This window comes from Mobula birostris, chromosome 13, assembly GCF_030028105.1.
Source record: "Mobula birostris isolate sMobBir1 chromosome 13, sMobBir1.hap1, whole genome shotgun sequence".
In the NCBI taxonomy this organism is placed as follows: domain Eukaryota; kingdom Metazoa; phylum Chordata; class Chondrichthyes; order Myliobatiformes; family Myliobatidae; genus Mobula; species Mobula birostris.
The window spans coordinates 23867600-23892046 of record NC_092382.1 but is presented as its reverse complement, the minus strand read 5'-3'; the positions used below and the strand labels follow the sequence as shown (position 1 = coordinate 23892046).

Sequence of the window (24447 nt, the reverse complement as noted above, 5' to 3'; positions counted from 1 at the left end):
ATCCAATGCACAGAAAACTGGTTGCTTGAAAATAATGTTCCGAAATAAATATCAGAAGCTGAATTATTCTCAACATAATTCCCCAGAATATTCTGACAGTGTTGATGCTGTATATCTTTTCTTACAAATAACCCTGTCCACCGCCCCACACGGATCTCTCGTTACCATGGTAACACACACAACACTGGAGGAACTCAGCAGGTCAGGCAGCTCTATGGATGGGTGTAAATAGTCGACGTTCCGGACCGAGTCCGTTCATCAGGACTGGAATGGAAAGGGGAAGAGGGTTGACCATTGACTGATTTGGAAGGTGCGGCTTGTTGTTCTGTGAGACTCGGTGCTCAGGGTCTGTGAGCAAGCAGCTGCCTGTCCGTGCGCATTCCTCAGAACAGGGAGCGGCCGTTCCGCTGAAATCAAATCCAACCAATTCGACAAAACACTGCCATTCAAGTATGAAGAAAGTTTAACCCTTTCTGCTGCAGGAAAGAGCGATGGAACCAATGACGCGATATAAAGTACATTAGCTGCGGTCTCGAAGGCCGACTGTACTCTTTCCATAGATGCTGACTGGCCTGCTGAGTTCTTCCAGAATTTTGTGCGTGTTGCTCGGATTTCCAGCATTCGCTGATTTTCTCTTGTTTCAGAGAGATCGGTGACGGGTCACTGCCCCGTGGGATGTTTCATATGTCACTACCGGGGTGAAAGATGCCTTCTGCTCGCACTCAGTAGAAACCACCCTGGAGAGTATTTCTGGTTGACGGCAACGATCTCGTTTACTCTTAATCCATTTGGACAGTAATTGACTCGTTAACATGAACATGTCGGGACTTCCTTCTCCCACTAAATTCACTCCCGAACCCGACCAAAGCCGAGCCTCGCTGTAAACGATGAATAATTGTGCAGAATCACAGACAGCATTTACCTCTGATGTTGTAACTGGACGGCGTTCAGTGTGGTCCCGGGAAATCACAGTCTGACTACGCGGGTGACCGACAACGTTCCTGCACCGGTGTTCTCGCCCTGTACGGAGAGTTGAGTCTGAGCTGCTGCTCCCGAGCCCACTCGGCTGTGATGTGTCCATTGCTCATTACAGATGGACAGGGCCGGCTGAGACGGGGTAGAGCGGGACTGCCGCAGTCCGGGTCACACTAACTCTCACCGGCTCGGGACGGGTTTGACAGCGGGAGGAGGCGGGAGCGGGATCAATATAGCAACCCTGAAGAGGAAAACAAACCGGCTGCGTTAACCCTTTCTGTCCGGATTTCCGGGTAAAGCTCTCCTTTTTCTTTCATCGCAACCAGTGGGGCGGGGTTTCTCTGTTGAACTCAGCGAGTCCCAGGCTGCGGATTTGATCCAGTCCGGGTTCTGAGAGGGTCTGATCTCCGCCCCGTGTGTAAACAGGACTGCCCGGCGTAGGTAGAGTTTCAGCTCAAACGTCCCTCACTTGTTCAGGCACAGGGAGCCGCAATTCTGCTGAAATTAAACCAAACACCTTCGACTATATATTTCCACCAACTGGAAAAAACAAAAAAAAACTGGGAGAGATTATTTCATCTCCATCCGGACAACTATTGTCACAAGAAACCCCTCGCCCACGGTTAATAGCGGGTTTCCCTTCACAAGCAGTGATTGTTGATCCACGCCCCGCCGGAAACACTTGTTGAAATTGCTTGTTCTTCTCCTTCTTTGTTGTTTTATGGCGGTTGGCAACCAGTTTTTCAGTGCATTACCGCCACCAGCTAGACTTGTGCTGTTCCAACCAAATATGTCCTGGAGTTTTCTACTTTAGACGTAGAAACATAGAAACATAGAAAATAGGTTCAGGAGTAGGCCATTCGGCCCTTCGAGCCTGCACCGCCATTTATTATGATCATGGCTGATCATCCAACTCAGAACCCCGCCCCAGCCTTCCCTCCATACCCCCTAACCCCCGTAGCCACAAGGGCCATATCTAACTCCCTCTTAAATATAGCCAATGAACTGGCCTCAACTGTTTCCTGTGGCAGAGAATTCCACAGATTCACCACTCTGTGTGAAGAAGTTTTTCCTCATTTCGGTCCTAAAAGGCTTCCCCTTTTTCTTTAAACTGTCAACCCTCGTTCTGAACTTCCCCAACATCGGGAACAATCTTCCTGCATCTAGCCTGTCCAATCCCTTTAGAATTTTATACATTTCAATAAGATCCCCCTCAATCTTTTAAATTCCAGCAAGTATAAGTCTAGTCGATCCAGTCTTTCTTCATATGAAAGTCCTGCCATACCAGGAATCAATCTGGTGAACATTCTTTGTACTCCCTCTATGGCAAGAATGTCTTATTTTTATGCACACATTCTTTCTCTCACTCTCCTTTTTCTCCCTCTGTCCCTCTGAATATACCTCTTGCCCATCCTCTGCCCCCCCCGTCTTTCTTTCAGGACCTCCTGTCCCATGATCCTCTCGTATCCCTTTTGCCTATCACCTGTCCAGCTCTTGGCTCTATCCCTCCCCCTCCCGTCTTCTCCTATCATTTTGGATCTCCCCCTCCCCCTCCCACTTTCAAATCCCTTACTCACTCTTCCTTCAGTTAGTCCTGACGAAGGGTCTCAGCCTGAAACGTCGACTGCACCTCTTCCTACAGATGCTGCCTGGCCTTCTCCGTTCACCAGCAACTTTGATGTGTGTTGCTTGAATTTCCAGCATCTGCCGAATTCCTGTTGTTTGCTTTTAAATCCTCCCCTGTTTTTCCCCTCTCTCTCTCACTCTCTCTCTGTGGGATGGGTCATCAATCTGTGGGTGAACAGGTTCCCCTTGAATATTCTGCAGACTGAAGAAGTCAAGCTGACTACAGTTCTGTCTGACATGTTCTGCACCATGCAAATCTCTGGGCTGAGGAAGAATGACATTAGGAATTAACCTCCTTAATCATGATTCATTTCCACATTATGGGTCATTTTCCCTGCTTCTAAAGGAATGTCAGAAAACACCACTGTCCTCTAAAGACTGAAAGCAGAATGGGAAACCATCAGTCAGATGTTCAACGAAGCAGGGTCAGAAACCAGAGGCAGGTCTGCACGGGGGAGAGTTTGGGGCTCTGGACGATGGTCGGGGTAAGAACAAACAACACCTGTTGTGAGGTGCTCCACTGGTCAAGGAACATGTGTGTGTTGGAAATGCTTTTATCTATTGAGGGAGTTTATTCCTGCTTGCTTATCCTGTTATTTTATATCCAGATGGTTATTATGGATTGATTATCATATAATTTCTCAGATTTTGACTCTAAAGCTAGATCAGGCTTGAATTTATGGTGCCTTTATGAAGTGATGGAGGGCAATCATGAGTTTGTATTTTAAAGCAAGATTTTGGTGAATGATATTTGCCACTTGATTGTACCTTTGTAAGTAATCAGATTGAGTTAAACTGCTGCAGGATCCTGGAATGTGTTGGATCGTGTCTGGTTTCTCTTGGCATTTTCTGCACTTACTGCGTTGTTTGTATTTCATGTATTTTCAGTTTTGTTTTTCCTTTTGTTAACCACCGTGTCCTGCATTTCTGCAAGGAACCCCCCTGTTCCTGGGAAGAGGTCTCCAACTCTCAGTCAAGTGCTTGATACTTCCCGGTCACCATCTCGTCTGTTCAGATCATTGGGATGTCTCCCATGGAGGGTAGTACTCATTCCACTGGTTAATGTTTTCTTCCATAGTGATGATTTATTTTTCACAGTTTGCCTCTCATTTAAGTTTTCTGGCCTGTATTTCTTATTACAACTGCATATACACACATGGAGTGTTAAATCCTGTTCAGTTTTCCTTAGAACTTTTATCTGACTGTTCTGTGATTTTTATGAGTGTTATTTCTCTTCCTCCTTCTGTCCAAGATAGTGTTAATCTAAGTGGGTTTGAGTGTAAATAGACTTTTCTAAAGTTTTCTGAAGTTCCTATTTATTTTTTTTAAATTTTACTGATTGAAATGGGACCAAGTTATTTTTATATTTTAAAAAATCAATGTCGATATTGATGGAAGTGTTTATTACCTTTATTGTAATTGTTAACTATTGAGCTCTGTTTGGCAGGATTTTTAAACCTTGAACTAAATCTTGTCAAAGGTTTTCACTATTTAGCACTACTTTCCATTTTCTTTGCTTGTTGATATTCCAGATTCGTGGGTATCAAGAGTCCATATGAAGAGTCTTGGCCTGAAATGTTGATTCCCATCCATAGATGCTGCCTGACATGCTGAGCTCCACCAGCACTGTGTGTGTAGTTCTCTAGATTTCTAGCATCTGCAGGTCCTCTTGTTTCCCAGAAACTTATATATTTCTTTGAAGAACAAGCCAAGAACAAGCTGGTAGTAGGGTTGCGTGGTATGGCATAAGATTGGAAGGTGTAGAATCTGTGGGCAGAATTAAGGAAAAGTTAATGTAAAAAAGAACCTCCAAACAGCAGTAACTATGTGGTTCACAAGTTACATTGGGAGATAGAAATTGCCAAAAGGGAAATGTTACAATAGTCATGGAGGATTGTCATGCAGATGAATAGGAAAATTAGGATGGTGTTGGTCTCAAGAGGAGGAATTCCTAGAACGTCTACAAGATGCTTTTTTTTTTAGAGCAGTTCACTGTTGAACCCTCTTGGGGATCAGCTATTCTGGATTGGGTGTTGTAATGAAACAGAATTAATTAGGTCACAAAAGTTCAAAGAACCCTTAGGGACAAATGATCTTAATATGATCAAATTCACCCTGACATGACAGAAGGAGAAGCTAAAGCCAGATGTGGAATAAAGAGAATTAGAGAGGAATGAGAGAAAAATTGGTCAAAATTGAGTTGAAAAGAGCACGGGCAGGGATGTAAACAGAGCAGCAATGGCTGGGATTTTCGGAAGCAATTCGGAAGGCGCAAGATATATATGGTGGCATGCAAACGTTTGGGCACTCCTGGTCAAAATTTCTCTTACTGTGAAATGGTAAGCGAGTAAAAGATTACCTGATTTCCAAAAGGGATAATTAATGACGACACATTTCTTCAATATTTGAAGCAAGATTACATTTTTATTTCCATCTTTTACAATTTCAAAATAGCAAAAAAAGGAAAAGGGCCCGAAGCTTGAAAGTTTGGCACCCTGCATGGTCAGTACAAAGAAACACCCCCATTGGCAAGTATCAGAGCTTGTAAACGCTTTCTGTAGCCAGCTAAGAGTCTTTCAATTCTTGTTTGGGTAAATTTCTGGGTTCAGTCATTAGTAGCAAAGCACTACTTTCAGTACGCTGGATGAACTCAGCAGGTCGGGCAGCATCAGTCAGAAATGATGAGTCGGCGTTTCGGGACGGAACCCTTCGTCAGGACTGAAGAATGAAAGATGGGGAAGGATTTGAAGAAAGCTTGTAGCGTCAGTTGAAAGACCAGTAATTTGAAAGACAAAGGGGTGGGGGAGGGGAAGCATTGACGTCATAGCCCTGAAAACAATGGGTAGTAGAAGAAGGAGGCGGAGGGAGCTGGGGGAGGGGGTAGAGTGAAATAGGGATAGAAGAAGGGAGGGGGAGGAAATTACCGGAAGTTGGAGAATTCTATGTTCATACCAAGGGGCTGGAGACTACCTAGGTATATGAGGTGTTGCACCTGCAACCTGAGTTTAGCCTCATTACGGCAATAGAGGAGACCATGTATGGACATATCTGAATGGGAATGGGAAGCAGAGTTGCCACTTCACTGCAGAGTGAGCAAAGCGTTTTACTCAATCATCTCAGTTGCTGCAACTGCAATTCACATCAGGGAGGAAGTTCAGGTACTCCGTGTTAAATGTTTAACCATCGCAGTGACTCAAGGCAAATGCAGGTTCATGAGGGACTGTATCTGTCAGATTCTGCAGTTCTTGCGGCTGCTCATCGCACCCAGGACTGAACCCTGGTCACTGAGCATTGGAGGAGTCTGTTCTGCTGATTTTAGCCTTAAACTAGACTGGTGTTTAATATTGTGGATCTGAGAAAAATAAATCAGTTCTGTATCAAATCCCGTGTCTCAGGTAATTACTGGCTCTACCGCACTCACAATGTACACTAGAGAGGCCACTCGGCCCATCTGGTCCCTGCCCATGTTTCTGTCCCATATCAGTATATCAAAATCTATCCCTGCCGCTCCCCTCTCACTCTCCCTGTGATGACAGATTGCAGCTAGTCACCACACCGTGGGAGAAGAGATTTCCCTTGAATTTCATAGAATCATAGAAATCTACAGCACGTTACAGGCCCTTCTTCTCCGCTCTTTTCAACGTTTTGTGTCATTTTCACTCATTTCAAAGGACTGTGCCTCAGACAGCTGGGTTGTTGCAATGCGCCTCTAAAGTCTGACAGCAGACTAGTGGATGAATCTTCGATGGAGCAGAGTCAGAAACCAAAGAGTTATCAGCCTGAGTCAGGGCTATCGAGCTGCAGAAAGAGATGGGACCTAGAGTCTACAAGGAGGAGGGGGAAGAGGAATCAGACCGGCAGGATGTGGCTACAAATGGTCCGTTATTTATTCTTATACACACATTCTTTCTCTCACTCTCCTGTTTCTCCCTCTGTCCCTCTGACTATACCCCTTGCCCATTCTCTGGGTTTCCGCCCCCCGCCCCCGTGTCTTTCTCCCCGGACCTCCTGTCCCATGATCCTCTCATATCCCCTTTTCCAATCACCTGTCCAGCTCTTGGCTCCATCCCTCCCCCTCCTGTCTTCTCCTATCATTTTGGATCTCTCCTCCCCCTCCCACTTTCAAATCTCTTACTAACTCTTCCTTCAGTTAGTCCTGACGAAGGGTCTCGGCCTGAAACGTCGACTGTACCTCTTCCTAGAGATGCTGCCTGGCCTGCTGCGTTCACCAGCAACTTTGATGTGAACTGCAGAATCTGTTGTGTTTTATATCTACTTTTGTAAGAGGATTGTACTTTACCATTAGATACACGTTGATACTGAGTATATTGTTTATGGTAACCGCTTTCTGCGTTAAAACAGCTGCTGAATTTTCTAAACACACTAAAAAAACTGAGGTATGGACATGTAACCGGTACTTGCAGAAACTTTTAATGGCACCGTCATTACCCATAAGTCCCTCCTTTCAAAATTTCTCGCCGTCGCCGAAGCACCGATCGAATGCGCAGGCGTCAGGGTTGTGACGTTACCGAATATCACGCATGCGCGCAGTACACAAAGGCCTTAGAAGAGTGGCTGCTGGTGGGAGCAAGTCTCCGGGTCTAAGGAGGTTGTTTGGGGGTGGGGATTCAACACCGACTGAGGGACAATTGCTGTAACTTCAGACACCGTGACCCGCAATCCCGGGACAGTCCTGCTCTCTTCCCTCTCTCTCAGCCCCACCATCCGTACACGGGCCCCGGGGAGCTTCCGGCTGATGAGGGAATGGAAACCGATGGGTCTCTCAGACAGAGCTGAGCTCCAGCTGTCTAAATGCAAGGATCGGGAACTCGGAGAAAGGGGACAAAATCTTTTACATCAGCTGTTGTGAAAATCACCTTTGTTCTGCCTCCAGTCACAAACCAGAGAAAATCTGCCGGCAACAGCTGTCCTCGCCGTGCAATATTTCGTTTTAAGTTTCTGACAACAGATCGCTACAAACCGATCGGCTGTGAACAAGACAGTGTACCAGACCGAGGTTTGCAGGCTGGTCGACATGAAGTACAGGACGACCTTACAGGCGGATGTGTAGGACAGGAAGGAGAATGGAAACTGATAAGAGACGATATGATACACAATTACACCGACGATCATCACCAGGAGATCTGCAATTGCCATGAAAGCCATGTAGAGCGATATACATTTGGAAAGGCCGCAATTCCCTCGGAAGAGGACCACCGTTGTCAATAGGTTCGCTAGGGAAAGAGTCACAAATTGTGTGTTACAAACAGGGCGAGGAGAAGCGTTCTCGGAATCCAATGTGAAAATACTATTCGGACAGTGATCGGCAAAATTACCGGGGTAATATTTTCCAAGAGAGAATAAAAACTCCTCATTCAGTGAACTAAAATGGTTTGCAGCCGAACTGCGCATTTGCTCCTGGTTAAGTTGCTGGTGACGTGCTCTCGATGTCACCTTGGCGATGTAACCGAGAGGGGGCAGCACTGCTCCCGGTTAAGTTGCTGGTGACGTGCTCTCGATGTCACCTTGGCGATGTAACCGAGAGGGGGCAGCACTGCTCCTGGTTAAGTTGCTGGTGACGTGCTCTCGATGTCACCTTGGCGATGTAACCGAGAAGGGGCAGCACTGCTCCCGGTTAAGTTGCTGGTGACGTGCTCTCGATGTCACCTTGGCGATGTAACCGAGAGGGGGCAGCACTGCTGCTCATTCGCCATCACAACCCAGAAAAATGGGGGAGATCACCATCTTCTACCATACCTCCCCTGCGCCCTACTTTCCCTACCCGTGGGATCGTCATTTCAATGGCTCTCACCCTCGAAGCCCCATTCAGACACCAGCCGTAGGGAATGAGAGCCGTGACAGAGCTGAACACAGCAGCTGTAGGAGGATCGGCTGATGTGCAGTCCACAGATTCCACTCAACGGAACTCGTTATTATTGAGCCGGTCCTGGCCCGGAGTAAGTGGGGCCGTGCCCGCTGTCGGTCATCAGCCCCAGGGTGAAACCGATGCACTCGTTCCCTCCGTTTAGTCAATGAATGAGCGCAGGGCCCGGTGAACAGAATCGGACTTCACTGACTCGTCCAGTGTCGCTTGTACGCAATCTAGCTTAAACTTGAATAGATTCAGAAACGTCCATCAATAAATAAACTCTCACTTGGATATATCCGCCATTTTTGATCACATTCATTATCATCTTAAAGGCGCGATAGGGAGAAATTAATTCAAATCCCTTGCTGGACAGCCCATTCTTGTGCTAATATATTTACTATAATTCCCAACGGCTACGGGTAAGACATATAATCAAAGGTTTAATAGGAAATCCACAAAGTGGAGAGGGAAGGAGAGGGAGAGAACGAGTGAGAGAAAGAGAGAGAGAAAGAGAGAGAGGACAGAGAGTGAGAGAGAGAGAGAGAGAGAGAGTGAGAAATGGACAGAGAGAGAGGCAGAAAGACAGAGACAGAGAGAGAGCGAGAGAGTGAATGAGAGAGGGTGTGAGAGAGAGAGGATTGAGACTGTGAGAGAGATAGAGAGAGAAAGAGAGAGGACGGAGAGGAAGAAAGAGACAGAGAGAGAGAGAGAGAAAGAGGACAGAGAGTGGGGGGGGGAGAGAGAGAGACAGACAGAGAGAGAGAGAGGGAGAGAGGGAGCGACAGTGAGAGAGAAAATTCAGCTACGGTGGCAGTTGGTACAATCCGCAACGCTCCCACAAATCGTCCTGTTCTACTGCTCCTTCACCGAAAGTTAGGTCACAAAATACATTTCAATCTGCAACAATCCCGGTATCAGATTTACGCTGACAGTGGTGAACAGCGGAGAGGACTGATCTCCCTGAATTTCAGCAGCATCGTCTACGATGAACTTTTGGGGCGGGATGGGGGGTCGGGGTGACAGTGAACTTGACCCTGCATCAGCGTGTGGAGCGGAGACGAACCGTTCAGCAGCGGTAGTCTGCCGTGTCTCCGCGCTGGGTCGGTTTCGCCGGCAAACAACACCCAGTGAAATGACTGTTAATAGAAGTCCGACCCTAACATTTCAGACAGAGGATGTGTCGACTTACCCGGAACACCGAAAGCTGCGAGAATAGGGTAAAATACAATCGTCTCATGCCGGATTGTTGGTAGAGCCATTTTCGGGTGTTGTACAAAATGCACCGCACTGCTCGCACTGAGAGCCACTCGCCTGCGTTCTGACCTCGCTGCCCTTTTATACATTAATCTATACCCCGGTGAAAAAAACACAGAGGCTGCACAATAACTCGAGTTAGTTACAGTCAGTTAACAAACAAGGCGCCGTTTCTCTCGGCACCGCGGGGAATACTTAAAGCTCAGTCCAGAACACCGTCTAGTAAAGTAGACAATCAGAAAGTTTTTAAAGCTGTTCCACGCACTCCGGATTGAAATGCCAGTCATGACCTATCACCTGCTTATATTAACACACACAAAACGCTGCGTTCCACCAGCATTTTATGTATGTTGCTTGAATTTCCAGCATCTGCAGATTCTCTCGTATCTACTTCTATTGTTGCCTTCACATTCATTTTATCTGATATTAATTGTATGATATCTCGCTCCATATCTCTCAAAGCAAATGTTAGCTCTGAGCGATCTCACAATTTATCCTGAAACCAACCCCACATTATATGAACATTACAGCGGGCCTGCACAGTCTGCGTTATTTGCCCAATCTAATTGTAGACCACACGGATTCCATCACCTTACTCCAAATTTGTCCATACTTCTTCACGCACAGTGAACTCAGCAGCCCGTTGTGCGGGCATGATTGACAAGGGCAACACGAAATGTATTTAAGTAGTCCCTGCTTTTTGACATTGAAGGTTAAAAATCTCTATAATCACATCTGTGACAAATATTCCCGATACCGAATGTGCATCGGCTTTTCCGGCTCCGAATAAGGTCTCAGTAAATGGCGGCGCATATTATGGATCACCACTGGCTCCTCATTTCCATCATCAGAATCGCAACCAGCATCACGTTTACTGTCTCCAGTAAATGTCGTGAAATGTGTGTACAGTGCAATACGTCCAAAAGCACCGAAATAAACAATAAATAAATAAACAAGAGAGGCAGGGCTAAAAGAATGCAAACAGTGACGTAGTATTGTTTAATTTAGAAAAGTTTAGAAATAATTTAGAAAGCCGATGCTTGAAGAGAATAAGCTCAACTAAGATATGCGAGGCTTAGCGAGTATTTTGGAGATACTGACGACAACTCCCTGAACTTTTACAGAGCCATGGACAAGGATATGAGCAGAAAGTATTGGGACGTGTTTAATTTGCGGGAGTACCCATCATGACGCTATGAGGCAGGAACCTGGGGATGTAAACCAGGAACGGATGTGTTCAGGGAAATGCCCAACAGAAATGTGCAGGTTGTTCCGGGTGCCCTTGCTTGGCGTTCTGGGCAGGTTTGTCCCGCTGAGGTGGGGAAAGGACGCTAACTCGAAGGGGTCACGGCTGTGACGAGATGTGGAGCATCCATTCCCGAGGAAGAAAGAAGCATGCTTAAGGCTTAAGAAGCAGAGATCATCAGAGAGGGTTCTGGAGAGTTACGAGGTCGCCAAGAAGGAGCCAAACTGTGGACATAAGTGTTAGGAGTGTGCATTGGCGAGGAGGAGAACAGGAGGATGAGAGGGTAGAAGCGATGAAGGATACAAGAGGAACGAAACATGCACCTGGAGTCGGGGGCGGTAGTGGAGGTCGGTAATGAACGCTTTGCTTCAGTATTCACCAGTGCAGAGCTTCCTGACAGATCAGATGCCGCGGACCAGCACTATTCAGCCAGGACTCCGTAGACCACAGAGTAGGAATCCCAGAGGGAACTTGATGAATGTGGGGGCAGCGTGAACAGCCTGATATGCTGGAATATGTCAAGGTTTCGAAGGAAGATGCATTGGAGAATTTGAAGAGCATGAGGATAGATAAGACCCTGAGACCGAAAGGAATATCGCACATGATACTAATGGATGCGTGGGAAGAGATTTCCTCGGCTTTGGTGATGACATGTGCGTCCTCAGTGGCCACAGGAATAGGTGCGAAGCATCAGACGGTGGGAGGTTCTGACAAATATCATTATTGTGTTCAAGAAAGGTACCTGGATTAACCCTGGGAATGATAGACCAATTACTCTTACTTCAGAGACGGGCAAATTTGGGGGGAATTTCTGGAGATGACGTTCAGGAGCTCCACAAGTCTCGGCACATCAGCCTGTAATTGGAACTTAGACCTCCTCAGTCATCGTACCCGAACGGTGAAACTAAGCAAGTGCGCATCAAACCCCCAAAACTCCAGCACAGGCGCCCCGCAGTGGCGTGTACAGAGACAAGTCTCTACTCTCTCTTTTCGCCCATGACTGCCCTCCCGCTCCTGCTACAAACTCAGTCATCATAGTGGCAGAGGTCACAACAGTGACTGGCCTCATCACAAACACTGATGAATCTGCATATAGAGAGGATGAACCTCAATATTCGACCAGCACTAAGAAGACAATAGAAATGGTAATCGACTTCAAAATTACAAGAAGTGTCGAAAGCCCCCTATCCCTGCATGGTGAAGTAATGGGGAGCGTTCAGAGGTTCAAGTTTTTGGGGATGAATATCACCGAGGAGTTCTCTCGGCCCATCAGCAAAACCTCGTCAGCAACGAAAGCACAACAGTGACTATACTATATGAGGTGATTAGGGAGAGCTGATCTGTCTCAGAAATAGCTGGTCAACATTTTAAGTGCGGTAGAGAGCAGACTGACACACGGAATGGCAGTGCTGTGCTCCAGATGCAGCGAGACAGATTGCAAACCACTCAAAGGGTTGATTAGGACGGCTCCGATCATCACTGGGTCTCAACTACCGGACTGGGAGACAATCTAACTCCGGATGCTCACGGCAACAGTAAAAACCCATCCGATCCCTGACACTGTCTGGTTAATTTCCTGCCACCTGGTAGGAGATAGGGAAACATCTTCGTCATGCCATTAGACGGAAATATCTTCATCCGAGGGCCGTTGTTATGCTGAATAATGCAACACCCTGCCTTGCCAATGGCCTTTGAGTGCCACTGAAATCATTTGTTTCTGTAAATACAGTTTTTTTTCTTGTTTGAATGAATCCGTACCGCACGCATTGCAAATATCTGTTTTGTGCGGTCTGGCGCAGCGCCGCCATTTTGTTCTCTTCAGCCATGACAATACAGTTCCATTGTATTCTATTGATTTGCCGAAGCACAGTCTGATTAGGGATAGTCGACAGGACTTTCAGAAGAGCAGAACATGTCTCACGAAGATGATTGAATACCGTGAGGAATGGGCGAGACATATTGTTTAAAACCGAGGATTGGAGGTTGTGGATATGGATTTTAGTATGGTATGTTCGCCGAACGATAAGCTCATTCAGGAAGGTGGGAGGCACCAGTTCCAGGGAAAATTGCCCGTGTGGATTCAGAATTGGTTTGGCCGCAAAAGGCAGAGGCTGCGGTGGTCTTCATTAGACGGGGGAATGAGGGTAAGAGCCGTGAAATAATTTTGTAGCCTTAGAAAACCCTGCTGAATCCGCACTTCCTGTCTTCTGTTCCGTTCCGGTGGTCACATTATAGGAAGGATGTCGAATCGTTAGAGATGGAGCAGAGGAGATTCACTGCGATGACACCAGGATTATGAAGAGCGGTTGACCGAGCTAGGGTTTTGCTTTAGGAGGACAGAAAATGAGCTGTGACGTTGGGAAGGTGTACACAATGATAAGAGGCAGCGGTCGATTGTACAGCAAGAGATACTGTATGTTTCCCAGGCGGAAATGGCGAATACACGGTGGTATAACTTTATGGAGTTGGGCGGAAGGTATTGTGGTGATGGCGGAGGCATTTCTTTTACACACTGAGGGGTGTGTACGTGTGACGCTCTGTAATCAGCGGCGTGGCGTCATTTCCGTTATGGACATTCCACAGACTCTCAGATAGGCGGGTGGATGAATGGGAAAGATGAGGGCGATGTAGTCGGAAAGGGTCAGATTGATCTTGGAATCGACTAAAACATGGGCACAACCGAGTGCCTACGATGCCATATTGCTGTATGCACTGTACGATCATGTGTTAGTGAAACGTTCAGGGTGTGTCTTGTGACCAGGTACCTCCTTACTGATGCCAGCAATGCAAAGTGTTCTGGATCTTCAGGGTCCTCAATGATGGATGCCGTCTTCTTCAGACATTGCTTTTTGAATATGGCGGGGAGCCTGATGCCTTTGCTGGAGCTGACTGACTTTACAACGCGTTGTGGCTTTTTCCGATCTTCTGCATTAGCGCCTCCACACCTGACCGGATGCAACAGCCCGCACACTGTCCGGGGTACATCACTAATCTTCTCAAACTTTTCCGTAATTGCATCAATTCTTCATCTCCAACTCATCACCTACAGAGCTGCGGACCCACGGGAAATGGAAGCTCCTCGGCCTTTCCTCTGCTGACCCGTCGAGGAAGACGTACCTGTTCACAGTTCAAAATTCAAAGTGCATTTATCATACTTTTTCAACAATTAGATTCGTCTCCTTACAAATAACCACAAAATAAAGATAACCAATAGAACCGGTTAAGAAAGAAAATCGTCAGACACCCGATGTGCGGAGAGAAAAATACAAAAAGACCAAATCTGCAAACGATAAACTTAACCAAATAACATTCAGAACTGAAGTTCAGAAAATTGAGTCCCTCCACGGACAGGAAGCCGGGTATTGCAACAACCGATTCAAGAACGTGCCCCTGCCTCTGTTGGACGGAGCGCCGAGAAAACGTCGCGGAGCACCGAGCCGAAGCGTCCCGTCCATCGTCCAATCTGTTCCGTCGTTGAAAACGTCTGAACATCGCGTCGTTCCTCGCTTTCGGACCCGGGCCGTGCTGCTTCGTTACTCCCTCGGGCCTGGTCTCACCGCCTCGATTCCGCTCGTTCCAATCCGGCCCCACTTTAAAATCGATCAAATCTCGGATCTGTCCTCGCTGTCGGGCACGGGGCCTGTCTCTGCCTCGCCTCCGCTCGCCTCTGTTCCGCCACATCGAATCGCCTCTAAGTCCGCGCCGGCAATTGGCTCGTTCAAGGATCTCCGACCAGGATCCCGACGGCTGGATTCGGCTTTCAAGGCAGCACTGTCCAGCGCTTTCGAGCTTTCAGATCACACCGCATTTATGGAATGGTGACATACATCAACAGTGAATTTCAACACCTCTTTTTTGCATTGGATTTGATGAGTGTCCTACTATCAATACCCGATGAAAGTGGACGTTAGTCACCATTGACCAGAACGTAGCTTGGTCAGACACGTCATGATCAATAAGAAGAGATCAGATGCTGTGGGACGTTTTGGTTTGGATGGAGGCCGAAATCGGCAAACTCTGGTCAAGTGTCCTTTCTTTTGGCAAGTAAAACGGAATGAGTCTCGGTGTCAACAGTCAGTAGGCTTCCGGTGAATTTAAGCGCAACGGTAACATCGGGAAACCCGGAGTATAATTCTTCTGGGGACACTTTGTCAGCGTCAGTACAATCTGCGGCAGTTGTAGGTGATGGGGACGTCACCGCTCTTTGTACTTAGCACTCTTGCGACAAAACTGCATTTTTATCTGCCGCTTGAGTGCCATTTGCGATATCAAAAGCTGACTAAAGTAAGAGCTCTGATTCTGCCGATGGGCGACGCTGAATGTGAACATCACGCCGACGACTAAGCGATCTCGTATAATAACTTCTCGAACAGCAAAGTAAACACAAAGTTCAGTCAGTTTTATTCATTCAGCAACAAACGTTGCTATTGGTTTGTTTTCTAACTGAAAACGAGAGATGAATCTAACGCGCTGCACAATATCCAATGGTTTAGGGTTGTAATGAGATCAAATCTCAGAAGTCCCTCATAAGATTTCGAAGAGAGCAAATCGGGACTCATCAAACTTCGGACGATGTTGTATGTTTCCGGACCGCATAAACTGAGCAAGATGGTAACCTTTTGATTGGGCTCAGAGATGTTGAATAACTAGTCGAACATTTCAATGTAAACCTTTCCGTGGTCTGTGAATCATAATATTCCTGAACTTGTCCAATGATGGTCATTGTTCAAGTGTGAACACAGATTCCAAAAGAGCGAGTGTCACAGATCCCATCCTCGTCACCACTGTTTTACTAACAACGTTAATCGTGTCCAGTGCAGCCGAAAAGGTCTGCTTGACCCGTAATCACACAGAAAAAAAAATGTTCACACGCACAGAATTTGTAGGTCAAACGCGAATCGATAGATGGAGAAGCCGGCGACATCGACAGATCCCGTGATGTCACATGACAGACTAATAACGCCACACAGTGGATAGGACACTCCACTATCAGCTCTATCTCTCCCTCTGTCTCCCCATCCCTCTTCCTCTACCTCTGTCTCAGCATTCTCTCCCACCCTTCTCAGCCTCTCTCTCCCTTTTCTCTCACCTTTCGTCTCGCCATCCATCTACTGTATCTCTAGATCTCTCGCTATCCCCCCTCTCTGCCTCTCGGTCTATCCCTCTCTCTACTCTACCGGCCGAGTTCCTCCCAACATCTCCTTCGCCAACCTTTCCCCGTTCCCCCCTCTCTCTCTCTCTCTCTCACCGTGAGTGTGGTCACGGTGACTTTGCTGGTAAGCTGTTTCGTGTCGCTGATGGTGTACTGGGTTCTTGCAAACGGGGATTTCAGCAACCCCTCCAGTTTCTAGCGTCGCAGTCCCATTGGAAATGAACGGAAAGAGAGCTCATTGAGAGTGCAAATGGTGGGAGTGGGTGGGAAGGGGTGGAGTCCACGGGGGGTGCGGATGATGGTAGTGAATGAGAAGGGGTGCGATCCCATTGGGAGTTCGAGTTCGGACAATCCTACCGCTCCCCTCTCACTCTCCCTGTGATGACAGATTGCAACTAGTCACCACACCGTGGGAGAAGAGATTTCCCTTGAATTTCATGGAATCATAGAAATCTACAGCACGTTACAGGCCCTTCGGCCCGTAGTGTTGTGCCGACCATGTAACCTACTCCAGAAACTGCCATGAATTACCCTCCCGCATCGCCCTCTATTTTTCTAGACTCCATGTACTATCTAACATCTATGTAATATCTAAGAGTCTCTGAAAAGACCCTATTGTATCCGCCTCTACCACTGTCGCTGGCAGTGCATTCCACACACACACCACTTAGCTCTGACATCTGTTCTGCACCTACTTCCAAGCAAGTTAAAACTCTGCCCCCTCGTGTTCAGCCGGTTCGGCGGGAGGAGAGAGTGCAGCGTTCCGTGCGTGCGCAGCCCTTCGGTGAAAAATGATATCGTATCCGTGAAATAGAGGCCGTGGACAATTCTGATTTGATGGAGAGGGACGTGAAAGTACAAAGGAACATCTGGTGAAACTTCTGAAACGCCCCATCGCTGCTGTCGTTACTGCGCGATCGTGAATCTTCCGGAGGGAAGGCCTCAAAATCCACGGCTTTGCCTGCTGTTGGCGACCGAGATTGAGGTCAAATCGCTCGAATAGACATGACACTCAGTACTCGGTGTCGGAGAGCTGATCGGAGGCTCGAAGTTTTCGGACGACTCGGAGTCGGACTGTGGTTGGCATGGCAGGGAGAGTTTTTCTTCCTTCTGCCGTCTGCGTGAGATGTGGGACATTTGAGAGACTTTGAACTTTTTACTGTGCTCATGGACTGTTCGACATCAAGTTATGGTATTGTTGCACTGTTGTAACTATATGTTATAATTATGTGATTTTGTTAGATTTTTCAGTCTTGTTCTGTCCTGTGTTTTGTGATATCACACTGGAGGAAATATTGTATCATTTCTTAATGCATGCATTACTAAATGACAATAAAAGAGGACTGTGTGTCTTCATAATCTAAATCTAAAGCCCTAGGAACAAGCCTGTGGCTATTCACACGACCAATGTCTCTCATCATCCTACACACCTGCATGAATTTCCTGCATGATTTTCTCCAGGCTGAATAAGACGATAAGCTCACTGTGCTTTTGACGTCCTTCAGGGCTCTGGATGAAGTTGGTTAAACTCCTTCGTCCCCGCTCTTTTCAACGTTTTGTGTCATTTTCACTCATTTCAAAGGACTGTGTCTCAGGCAGCTGGGTTGTTGCAATGCACCTCTAAAGTCTGACAGCAGACTAGTGAGTGAATCTTCGATGGAGCAGAGTCAGAAATCAAAGAGTAATCAGCCTGAATCAGGGCTTTGGGGCTCCTGAAAGAGATGGGACCTAGAGTTTACCAGGAGGAGCAGGAAGAGGAATCAGAACGGTAGGATGTGGCTGCAAATGAAAGATCAGAAACATTTTCAAACAGTTTGAAAAAAAAGGTGGTTAATTTCTGCAGAATACTGGAGGAAATCAACAGATCTGGCTGCAAATGCGGAGAGGAATAAATAGACAACATTTATGCTGAGCCCCTTCAGCATGTCTAGACTGTGTACTCCTCTGCTTTGTAGCTGCCTGAACTGCAGAGTTCTTCCAGCATTTTGTGTGTGCGTCTCTGTACCATATTTCCAGCAACTGCAGAATCTCTTGTGTTTTATATCTACACTTGTAAGAGGATTGTACTTTGGCATTAGATACACATTGATATTGAGTATACTGTTTATGGGAAACGCTTTCTGCGCTAAAACAGCTGCTGAATTTTCTATGCACACACACACACAAAAACTGAGCTACGGACATGGAACTGGTGCTTGCAGAAACTTTTAATGGCACCGTGATTACCCATAAATCCCTGCGTTACAAATATCGCCGTCGCCGAAGCACCGATCAAATGCACAGGCGTCAGCGTTGTGACGTTCCCGAATATCACGCATGCGCGCAGTACACAAAGGCCTTAGAAGAGCAGCGGCAGGTAAGAGCGACTCTCCGGGGGTAGGGGAGAAGGGAGAGAGGGTGAGAGAGGGTGAGGGGGGCTGGGGGGGGGGTGTTTCAACACTGACTTCGGGACAATTACTGTGACTCCAGACACCGTGAGCCGCAATCCCGGGACAGTCCTGCTCTCTTCCCTCTCTCTCAGCCCCACCATCCGTACACGGGCCCCGGGGAGCTTCCGGCTGATGAGGGAATGGGAACCGATGGGTCTCTCAGACAGAGCTGAGCTCCAGCTGTCTAAATGCAAGGATCGGGAACTCGGAGAAAGGGAACAAAATCTTTTACATCAGCTGTTGAGAAAATCACCTTTGTTCTGCCTCCAGTCACAAACAAGAGAAAATCTGCAGAGAGGGCACAGTTTTAAGGCGCTTGGAAGCAGGTACGAAGGAGATGTCAGGGGTGTTGTGTTCTTTATACTTACCGTGGGTTACTGATAACAAACCATATTCTGGCAGAATTGAACTTTAATTTAACAGCAACAAAACCACGGTTTACACTGCCATGCTTCTCGATCATTATTCATTTCTGTTCATGCTCAGAACTCTGTCCAGTCAAGTCCTGACACGTGATATCACCTCAAGGGGTGAATTTTTTTTTTACACAGAGTGGTGAGTGCGTGGAATGGGCTGCCGGCGACTGTGATGAAGCCGGATACAATAGGGTCTTTTAAGAGGCTCCTGGATAGGTACATGGTGCGTAGAAAAATAGAGGGCTATGGGGAACTCCAGATAATTTCTAAAGTAAGTAATGTTCGGCACAGCATTGTGGGCTGAAGGGCCTGTATTGTGTTGTATTGTATTGTGTTGTATAAATGGGGAAGTCACTTACCCATGACCTCTGGTTGTCGTCCCACCCAACATCAGTGGAAAAAGCTGCTTGCATTTACCCTATCTATACCCTCATACTTCTGTACACTTCCAACAAGTCCTCAAAACAATGTATAATTTCCTTGTTTATGCTGAGAGCCTTTTTCAGATGGATAAGATGATGAGGGGCATTGATCGTGTGGATAGCCAGAGGTTTTTACCCAGGGCTGAAATGGCTAACACGAGGGGCATAGTTTTAAAGTGCTTGGAAGTAGGTACCGAGGGGATGTCAGGGGTATCTTTTCTTACACAGAGAGTGGTGGATGCGTGGAATACACTGCCAGCAGCAGTGGTCGAGGCTGATAAAATAGGGTTTTTTAACAGCCTCCTAGATAGGTATATAGAGCTCAGTAAAATAGAGGTTTATGTGCTAGGGAAATTCCAGGCAGTTTCTAGAGTAAGTTTCATGGTTGGCACAACATTGTGGGCTGAATGGCCTGGAATATGCTGTAGATTTTTCATGTTCGATGTTGAACAGTGAAATAACTTTGGCTATCCTACAATCCTCTGATTACTCTCCTGTCACTAAGGATGATTTAATTATCTCTGCTAGGGCCCTGACAATTTCTGCACTTGCCTCCCGTAGGGTCTGAGGGAGCACCCTGTCATGCCCCGGAGATTTATCCAGCCTAATCTGCCTCAGGATAGCAAACATCTCCTCTTCTTTAATCTGTACAGGGCCCACGATTTTAATGCCGCTTTTCCACACTCCCATACACTCTTTGTCCACCTCCTGAGTAGAAACCATAGAAAAACTACAGCACAGAAACAGGCCTTTTGGCCCTGCTTGGCTGTGCCAAACCATTTTCTGCCTAGTCCCACTGACCTGCACACGGACCATATCCCTCCATACACCTCCCATCCATGTAGCTGTCCAATTTATTCTTAAATGTTAAAATAGAACCCGCATTTACCACCTCGTTTGGCTGCTCATTCCATACTCCCACCACTCTCTGTGTGAAGAAGCCCACCCCTAATGTTCCCTTTAAACTTTTCCCCCCTCACCCTGAACCCATGTCCTCTGTTTTTTTTCTCCCCTTGCCTCAGTGGAAAAAGCCTGCTTGCATTCACTCTATCTATACCCATCATAATTTTATATACCTCTATCAAATCTCCCCTCATTTTTCTATGCTCCAGGAAATAAAGTCCAAACCTATTCAACCTTTCTCTGTAACTGAGTTTCTCAAGTCCCGGCAACATCCTTGTAAACCTTCTCTGCACTCTTTCAACCTTATTAATATCCATCCTGTAATTTGGTGACCAAAACTGAATACAATACTCCAGATTCAGCCTCACTAATGCCTTATACAACCTCATCATAACATTCCAGCTCTTATACTCAATACTTTGATTAATAAAGGCCAATGTACCAAAAGCTCTCTTTACGACACTCTCTACCTGTGATGCCACTTTTAGGGAATTTTGTATCTGTATTCCCAGATCCCCCTGTTCTACTGCACTCCTCAGTGCCTTACCATTTACCCTGTATGTTCTACCTTGGTTTGTCCTTCCAAAGTGCAATACCTCACACTTGTCTGTATTAAACTCCTTCTGCCATTTTTCAGCCCATTTTTCCAGCTGGTCCAAGTCCCTCTGGAGGTGCTGAAAACCTTTCTCTCTGTCTACTACAACTCCAATCTTTGTATCATCAACAAATTTGCTGATCCAATTTACCACATTATCATCCAGATCATTGACATAGATGACAAATAACAATGGACCCAGCACTGATCCCTGTGGCACACCACTAGTCACAGGCCTCCACTCTGAGAAGCAATTCTCTACCACCACTCTCTGGCTTCTTCCATCGATCCAATGTCTAATCCAATTTACCACCTCTCCATGTATACCTAGTGACTGAATTTTCCTAACTAACCTTCCATGCGGGACCTTGTCAAAGGCCTTACTGAAGTCAATGTAGACAACATCCACTGCCTTCCCTTCATCAACTTTCCTGGTAACCACCTCGAAAAACTCCAATAGAATGGTCAAACATGACCTACCACGCACAAAGCCATGTTGACTCTCCCTAATAAGTCCCTGTCTATCCAAATGCTTATAGATTCTGTCTCTTAGTACTCCCTCCAATAACTTACCCACTAACAACATCAAACTTACTGGCCGATAATTTCCCGGATTACTTTTCGATCCTTTTTTAAACAACGGAACAACATGAGCCATTCTCCAATCCTCCGGCACCTCACCCGTAGACACCAACATTTTAAATATTTCTGCCAGGGCCCCTGCAATTTCAACACTAGTCTCCTTCAAGGTCTGAGGGAACACCCTGTCAGGTCCTGGGGATTTATCCACTTTAATTTTCCTCAAGGTAGCAAGCACCTCCTCCTTTTCAATCTGCACAGTTTCCATGATCTCACTACTTGTTTCCCTTAATTCCATGGACTTCATGCCAGTTTCCTTAGTAAATACAGATGCAGTAAACAGAGATGAATAAGTATTTAAGATCTCCCGCATCTGCTTTGCTTCCATACGTGGTTTGCCATTCCGGTCTTCCAGAGGACCAAATTTGTCCCTTGCAATCCTTTTGCTCTTAACCTATCTCTAGAATCCCTGAGGATTATCCTTCAGCTTTTCTGTGAGTGCAACCTCATGCCATCTTTTAGCCATCCTGATTTATTTCTTATGTATTCTCTTGCATTTCTTATACTCCATAAGAATCTGCCTGCTTATACCCATTAACCAACTCCATTTTGTGCTTCACCAGGGTCTCAATATCTCTTGAAATCCAAGGTTCCCTACAGTTTCTATCTTCACCTTTTATTCTGACAAACACACACCCGCTTTGTACTATCAAATTTTGCTTTGAAGGCCTCCCATTTACCAAGCACACCTTTGCCAGAAAGCAGCCTGTCCCAGTCCCCAGTGGCCAGATCCTAGTGTCATAATTCCAGATGTTGATCCATGCCCTGAACACATCCGCCTTTCCTACGCTGCTCCTTGTATTGAAATATACAGGGCTCAGCATATCCACTGCACCATGCACAACCTTTTCATTCCTGACTTTGTCTGAGGACTGAACAACAACTGTCTCCACAACCCCTCCCCTCTCTGTTCTGTTATTCAGGCTCCCATTCCCCCTGCAACTTTAGTTTATCACCCCCCCCCACCCCCACCTCCCACCATGCAGCTCTATCACCCCTTTGGCTTTCCTCCCCCAGATCAATAAAAAGGAGGCGCATACCAGGTACAGGTGGATCGGAACAAATGGGGTACTGATGAGTTACAGGAAATTCAAGTGAACACTTATGAAAGAAATAAAAGAAGTGATGAGGTTGCCCCAGCAGACTAAAGTGAAGGAGAATGCTCATGGATTCTGCAGGTATGTTAAGTGCGAAAAGATTGCATGGGAAAAATTAATCCGCTGCAAGATCAGAACGTTAATCCATATGAGGAGACAAAATAGATGTGGCAGATGTTTTTGCATCCATATTTATTTAAGAGATGGTGACAGAATCTATAGAAGTGAGGCAAAGCAGCATCAACTTCATGGACCCTGTACGGATTACAGAGGTGGAGGTGTTTGCTGTCTTCAGGCAAGTTAGCGTGGATCAATCCCCAGGGCCTGACAAGTTGTTCCCTGGGACTCTGCGGCAGACAAGTGCAGAAATTGTCGGGGCACAAGCACAGATATTTAAATCATCCTCAGTGACACGTGAGGGACTGGCAGATTGGAGGACAGCCAATGTTGTTCCACTGTTCAAGAAGGGCTCTAAAAATAAACTAAGAAATTGTACATTGGTGACATCAGTAGTGGGAAAGTTATTGGAACGTGTGTGCAGGAACCAGATATATACTGTAAGTACTTGGATAGATGTGGATTGTTTAAGGATAGACAGCATGGCTTTGTGCATGGTAGGTCATATCTAACCAATCTTGTAGAGTCTCTCGAGGAAGTTATCAGGAAAGTGGATGAAGGCAAGGCAGTGGATGTTGTCTACATGGACTTTAGCAAGGCACTTGACAAAGTCTGATATGGGAGGTTGGTCAAGAAGGTTCAGTCACTCAGCATTCAAGAGGAGATAGTAAATTGAATGAGACACTGTCTTTGGGAGAAGCCAGTGTGTGGTAGCAGATGGTTGCCTCTCTGACTGGAGGCCTGTGACTAGTGGTGTGCCACAGGGATCAGTGCTGGATCTGTTGTTGTTTTTCATCTATATCAGTAATCTGGATGATAGTGTGGTTAACTGGATCAGCAAATTTCTGTACGACACCAAGGTTGGTGGTGTAGTGGTCAGCGAGGAAAGATATCATGACGTGCAGTGCGATCTGGACCAGCTGAGAAAATGGTTTGAGAAATGGAAAATGGAATTTAATGCAGACAAGTGTGAGGTGTTGCACTTTGGTATGACCTATCAAGGTAGGTCTTTCACAGTGACTGGTAGGGCTCTGAGGAGTTTTGTAGAAGAAAGGGATCTGGGAATACAAGTCCTTAATTCACTGATATTAGGGGAGTCCAGAACCAGAGGCCACAATTTGAGAATAAAGGGTAGGCCACTTAAAACGGAGTTGAGGAAAAACTTTTTCACCCAGAGGGTTGTGGGTCAGTGAAATGCTCTGCCTCGAGGCCAATTCTCTGGATGCTTTCAAGAAAGAGTTAGATAGAGCTCTTAATGATAGCGGAGTCAAGGGATATGGGGAGAAGGCAGGAACGGGGTACTGATTGTGGATGATCAGCCATGATCACAGTGAATGGCAGTGCTGGCTCGAAGAGCCGAATGGCCTACTCCTGCACCTATTGTCTATTGAAAATGGTGTCATAGATGGGATCGAAAGAAAGATTTTGGCCCATTGGCCTTCATGAACCAAAGCACTGACAACAATAGATGAACGTTATGTTGACTTGTAGAAGACAGTTGTGAGGCCTACTTTGGAGTATTGTGTACAGTTTTGGTCACCTACCTACAAGAAAGTTGTAAAAGAGGTTGAAAGAGTTCAGAGAAAATTCACAAGGATGTCGCCAGGTCTGGAGGACTTGGGTTGTTAGGAAAGATTGAACAGGTCAGGAATTTATTCCTTGGAATGTAGAAGACTGAGGGGCGATTTGTTTGTGATAGAGGGGCAT

General features: G+C 46.4%; 2 protein-coding genes across 2 annotated transcripts in view; both read left to right on the top strand.

The window, feature by feature from the left end:
- The window catches only part of LOC140208596 (uncharacterized), a 587054-nt gene that overhangs the window by 500541 nt on the left and 62066 nt on the right, over window positions 1–24447 (top strand). The window lies entirely within an intron of this gene.
- The window catches only part of LOC140208612 (uncharacterized), a 31752-nt gene continuing 26457 nt past the window's right edge, over window positions 19153–24447 (top strand). The window contains exons 1-2 of the mRNA XM_072277419.1: window positions 19153–19238; window positions 22544–22704. The gene's annotated coding sequence lies outside the window, so the exon portion shown is untranslated. The remainder of the gene's footprint in view (window positions 19239–22543; window positions 22705–24447) is intronic.